General features: G+C 41.5%; 1 protein-coding gene across 1 annotated transcript in view; it reads left to right on the forward strand.

Annotated features, from left to right (window-relative positions):
• Window positions 1–2,549, forward strand: part of CCDC91 (coiled-coil domain containing 91) — a 416,368-nt gene extending 413,819 nt beyond the window's left edge. Inside the window, exon 15 of the transcript XR_009521176.1 lies at window positions 2,498–2,549. The gene's annotated coding sequence lies outside the window, so the exon portion shown is untranslated. The remainder of the gene's footprint in view (window positions 1–2,497) is intronic.
• Window positions 2,550–6,000: the final 3,451 nt, after the last annotated feature.

Consider the following 6,000-nt stretch of genomic DNA (forward strand, 5'->3'; position numbering starts at 1 on the left):
GGAGGTGAGGGTTGGCTGTGGCTCACTGTGGGGATAAGGACACTATTGGCAGAGACCCCAGAGCTCATCACTGTGAGCTGTCCTGAAGGTCGCCATTTTGGCACCAAGACCTGGCCCCATCCAACAGCCTGCAGCCTCCAGTGCTGGGACACCTCAGGCCAAACAACCAATGGGGTGGGAACACAGCCCCACGCATCAACAAACAAGCTGCCTAAAGTCGTACTGAACCCACAGCTGCCTCTAAACACACCTCTTGACACGGCCCTGTCCACCAGAGGGACAAACCCCAGTTCTACCCACCAGTGGGCAGGCACAAGTCCCACCCACCAGGAAGCCTGCACGAGCCCTTGGACCAATCTCACCCACCAGGGGGCAGACACCAGAAGCAAGAGGAACTACAGTCCTGCAGTCTGCAGAACAGAGACCACAAACACAGAGAGACAAAATGAGACAGCAGAGAAATATGTTCCAGGCAAAGGAACAAGTTAAAACCCAAGAAGAATAACTAAGTGAAATGGAGATAGGCAATCTACTTGAAAAAGAATTCAGAGTAATGATAGTAAAGTAAAGATGATCCAAGATCTCAGAAAAAGAACAGAGGCACAGACTGAGAAGATACAAGAAATGTTTACCAATGAGCTAGAAGATTTAAAGAACAAACAGAGTTGAACAATATAATAACTGAAATGAAAGGCCTGGAAGTCTGGCTAAGCATTTAAAATTTGCCTGTAGGAGAAGGACAGTCACTGAAGACTTTGAGTAAGAAAGTAGCATGGAGAGATTTGACTTTTAGGTCACTCTGGTGTAATGAAGGCAAGAGAGTGAAGATGTAACAAAGTTTTTCCCATTTAAAATTAATGCCTTTTCATTGTTCAGATTTCATTTATTGTGTTTACAGTTTTGATCCACTTCAAAATGCAAAGGTCTCTGAGAGGACTAACTGCTGTGATTAAGTTACATTTTAGGGTAAATTAAGGTAGCAAGATATGCAAGCGCTTTTGAGAACTGGAGGTAGGAAAGACAGAACTGGAAAACCAGGAGGCAGAGGGCTCTGTGTGGAGGTGGAGGCCACAGAGAGGCTGGGCCTTTAGGGGAAAGCTTGGATTTCTTTTCATTTTCTACAATACCAGCCAGACCCATACATAAAGACTTTTTTCCTAAAGTTGCTTTTAGCTCTGCTACCCAGATTCCTTTATTGCAGTGGTACTCAAAGTGTGGTTCCCAGGAATGCAGCATCAGCATCCCATGGAACTTGTTAGAAGCACATTCTCTGCCCCACCTTAGTTGTACTGACTCAGAAACTTGGAGGCGGGCCCAGCCATCTGCTGTGACAAGCCCTCCAGGTGATCCTCATGCAGCTAAGAACTGTTGCATCATTGTAAGTTATCTGTCTCTGAAACTCAGACATAGAAAAAGGTGGAAATGCCCATTTGGTATTAGAATGAATAATCAAAAGTGATTTTAATACCAAGAAAATTCAGCCTTGTTCTAAACATGATTTTACATGGATGTATGTTCGGTGAATGATCTAGGATATATATGATTGCAATACCTTCATAGGTGATAATTCCATAATTCCAGAGCCCGTTTAAAAGGACCTGTATTATTTGGATGAGTTATGAATCATAGCTGCTGGAGCTAATGGTATTTAGCAAAACAAGATAAAGATGATTCTTTTTTTCCTATGATCACTATATGTACGGGAAGAATGTTTAACTTGCACCATCATCTTCCAAAGGATCATCTCTGCTGATAATGCTGGAGTTTGTCATTTCTTTGTGCCTTACACAGCACCAATAGTATTGCAGCTATGTTAATACATGTCCAAAAGTCGCATTGGTTTACACAGTCTATAATATTTCTGAAATGCAGTCTGAGTTACTCCTAAAACTAGGATTTCTCAGATTCTTTCCATTGTCTTCCATGAGTAATCCAATATACATGAAAGGATAAAAAAGTAAACAATTTTGTGATAATTCACATTTTTCCAATGGAATTTTAAACAGTTTGACAGTTTGGTCTTGTTAAAAAGTGATATAAAATAAATGCTTCTTAGCAAACAATTGTCCAGTAAATATTATAATTCTGTCTCATATTCTCACAGTGGATTGTTTTCTGGGGCTTTCAGTGGAATTCTTTCAAATTAGAGCTCAATGATCTTCTTTATATTTTATCCAAGGTTTGAAATACATGAACCTGTCTCTACTTACTTGAACAATGGCCTCTATTATGGTGTCTTTTTCTTTAAGTCCAAATATTATACTCAGCATTTTAGGAATTCCCTATTCCAAATACAGGCAATTAAATTGTCTATAAGTTATTCAGAGCCTTAGAAAACGAAATGAAATAGGAGTTTGTACTTTGACATGAGTTCAAAAATGTGTACCGTTTGTCAATGCTACTCTCTTTCAAATAGTCCTCATTATCTTCTGGTTCTGCTGTTAACAGACAAAATAATCTGACACAGACTTCTCTAACAAAGATGTTTCTTTCCTAGGAGAAGTCTGGCTTTTCTCAACAATCAGGACTCAAGTTCTTGACCTTGAAGATGGGAGAGAGAACAGAATGCTTCCTGGGGCCATAGTGAGCTGGATTAAATTTGAAAACAGCCCCCAGGATAAATAGGGGGACACACATGGCATTTGTATTGTTTTTGCCAACGTCTAGGACTAACTTGGAGCCCACAGCTAGGGACTCTACAGTAAGAGAACACAAGTCTGGAACCTTGGAAACCCTGGAGGTAATGCCTGAAAACAGGGCTCAGATGCAAGGTTCACATCAGTGGCCTGGCCTTCCTTTGGCCTCGTGGCTCTGGGTTGATACCAGAACAAAAGTTATCAGCATCTTTTTCTGTTCAGTGATTGTTCACCCCACCACTTTTGTGTTGGTCTTATAATCTAGGGTCCCAAGAGTGTGGTTCTGTTTCACCCTCTTAGAAACCTTGATAAAGCAAGGAAGGAAACAAGTGTTTATGAAACCAACTTACAGGAAGAGATGAAAGAACGATGGTCTCATTTTGAGATATTTGAATATTAACTCAAATTAATCTAATTGGTAGACTTTTAAGCAGCATGGAGAAAATGTTTGGGAGCAAGGTTTCATTCTTAAAGCAAAGATGCTGGGGTCACAAACTCCCTTTTCTCCCTGAAGCCACTCTACCTCCCTTCACATCTTCTTCTTGGCTGGTCAAAAGGGGGAGCCCATTGCTGCTACTGTATTCCCCTTCTGTCACATTCTTGTCTGGTGTCTGAAGCCCAGACTGTTCTGTTTTAACTTCATCCCTCAGTAAAAGGCTCTAATGGGAGAACAATTCTTCCTGGATGTTTTAGAGGGACTGTAAATTGCACATCTGAAAAGTTCACTCCCTGCACCCATACATGTTCCTTATCCTGAAGGGCCTCTAATAGTTACAATATCATCACCTAGTTGACCAAGTGAAAAGTTTGGAGACACTTGATTCTCTAGGAGGTATTTAAGATATCATGAGGGCATGGGAGTGTTTATGGAACACAGAGAGCGGAAGGCAGAGATTTTTTGAAAGACAGAGGTTAATTACAGCCCGGAGTATGTAAAGGAAGACAGGAGATAGAGATGTAAGTGCAGGCTTTGTGTGGGCAGGGTTAAGTGTAAGGCTCTGAAAACCTCAGCTGGAGTGGACGCTACAGGGCTGGTGAAGGGCAGGAGGTGGGAAAAGTTCTAACAAGTCCTGCTTCCCTTGAACAGGACGCTCCTCTAACCCTCCAGACTCAAGGAAAGTTCCTATTTCCTTTCCTCCTCAGCTTCTGGTGAGAGCATTTCCATGTTGAAACACCCTAACACATGGGATCATTTCAGAGACAGAACAAGGTTGTGCCAGACAGACAAGAGGCTGGGAAGCATCATGATTCCATCTCACATAGGACACAGTCCGACAAGCAACGAACATATAATCTGAACAAATTCATATCTTTATCTCTCAGGACGCAGTCAAAGGTGGGGCTGGGGTAGAGGAAGTACATTTTTATGCCATAGAAAAGCAGCAAAACATAAAAATCCATTCTTCCCTATCTTTACTACTTTGCATACTCACTACTCTCTAATATTTCCTAGAACTCTCCCTCACTCTCAACTCCCAACCTCAATTCCCATTCTCTTTTCCATATAGTTCTTCTAGCTTCTCCAGATTGCCCCCAGCCATTTACTTACTTCAAACTGCATAACAAGGTCCACTGAATTATTTATTCTGAGCCCTTTAATGAGACAGATACCTTTACAATTTCAGTTTTTCCATCTGTTAATGGGAGCAATAACACACCTGAGAGTCCATCTACGACCTGACATACAACACTTGAACTTTCCATAGTAAACACCAATATAAAAATAAATGCCAAGTGGAATTATCATTGTTGTCTCATTGCTTGTACTGTTATTAGTGATTCTCTTTAGTGGGCCTCTTTCCTTCTTATACAGCATGCAAAAAAGATTAAACTAACCTATGATGTATTTTATCACCTTGCCTAAATAAGGGATAGAAGGTAGAAAAATGTTCTAGGAAGTCTCATGGCCAAATTGAACTCAAAGGTAAGCATACATCTCAGCAATATCTCTGAAGAAAGCACCTCTTTTATGTACAGATTTTTTTTTGCACCTTAACATCAGAAAAACTTAGTAATTTCCAACAGTTCTTTTTTTCCTGCCCAATAGCTAGAAAATATCTAAGGAGTGAGTGCCTTCCCTAAAACAACAAACTATCTCTGCCCTCAGACAAAATAAGACGACCTCAGAGATTTGAGTTTCCACAGCCTCAGCAGTTGTAGACTATAAGCAGAATAGCAGGAGACTTTTCACCAATGGTAATGATCTAGTGATAAGTGTTTCATTGCCCCATTGGAAATCTATTTCTGGAAACTAAAATCAATGGGAAATCCTTGACTAGAGAAGGCTCTGAGGTTTAGCAGCTTAGAGAGCAAAGCTGGTAAAATGCTGACAAAGATAGTGGAGAAAACCAGGCAGATGGTAACTAGACATAGTGGTGATCCTTTCTGAAATGTATAGAAATAACATTGAATCACTGTGTTGTGCACCAGGAACTAACATAGTGTTGTAGGTCAGTTATACTTCAAAAACAAACAAATACACTCACAGAAAAAGAGATCAGATTTGTGGTTACCAGAGGCGGGGGTGAGGAGAGGGGGAATTGGATGAAGGCAGTCAGGAGGCACAAACGTCCAGATACAAGATAAATGAGTACTAGGGATGTAATGTACAACATGAATATAATTAACACTGATGTATGTTATATATGAAAGTTGTTAAGAAAGTGAACCTAAGAGTTCTCATCACAAGGAAAATAATATATTTTTCTTTATTTTGTATCTATATGAGATGCTGAATGTTCACTAAACTTATTGTGGTTTTCATTTCATGATGTATGTAAGTGAAATGATTATGCTGTACATCTTAAATTTATACAGTGCAGTGTGTCAATTATATCTCAATAGAAGAATAAGAAGACAAAGGGGGGAGGGGGGAGGGGTAAGGGAAGGGGAGAGGGAAGGAGAAAAAGGAAAAGGAGGAGAAAAAGAAAACCATGGGGCTTCCCTGGTGGCGCGGTGGTTGAGAGTCCGCCTGCCGATGCAGGGGACGCGGGTTCGTGCCCCGGCCCGGGAGGATCCCACATGCCGCGGAGCGGCTGGGCCCGTGAGCCATGGCCGCTGAGCCTGCGCGTCCGGAGCCTGTGCTCCGCAACGGGAGAGGCCGCAGCAGTGAGAGGCCCGCGTACCGCCAAAAAAAAAAAAAAAAGAAAGAAAAAGAAAAAAGAAAACCATCCGTCAGGGAGCATATTTATCATAACTGCATTAGAAACACTAATGATGGTAAGCATAGACTATCTCTATCCGAGTTCAACAGAAATGAAAGTTCTCAAACCACTTCTCAGGGGAACAGGAGTGTCCTCTGCTAGACACCTCTGATGATGTAGTCAGAAGGTGGAGTGGCCTGGAACCGTTTCTAGGGAAAGGT

Source organism: Delphinus delphis, chromosome 11 (assembly GCF_949987515.2).
Source record: "Delphinus delphis chromosome 11, mDelDel1.2, whole genome shotgun sequence".
NCBI classification, from domain to species: domain Eukaryota; kingdom Metazoa; phylum Chordata; class Mammalia; order Artiodactyla; family Delphinidae; genus Delphinus; species Delphinus delphis.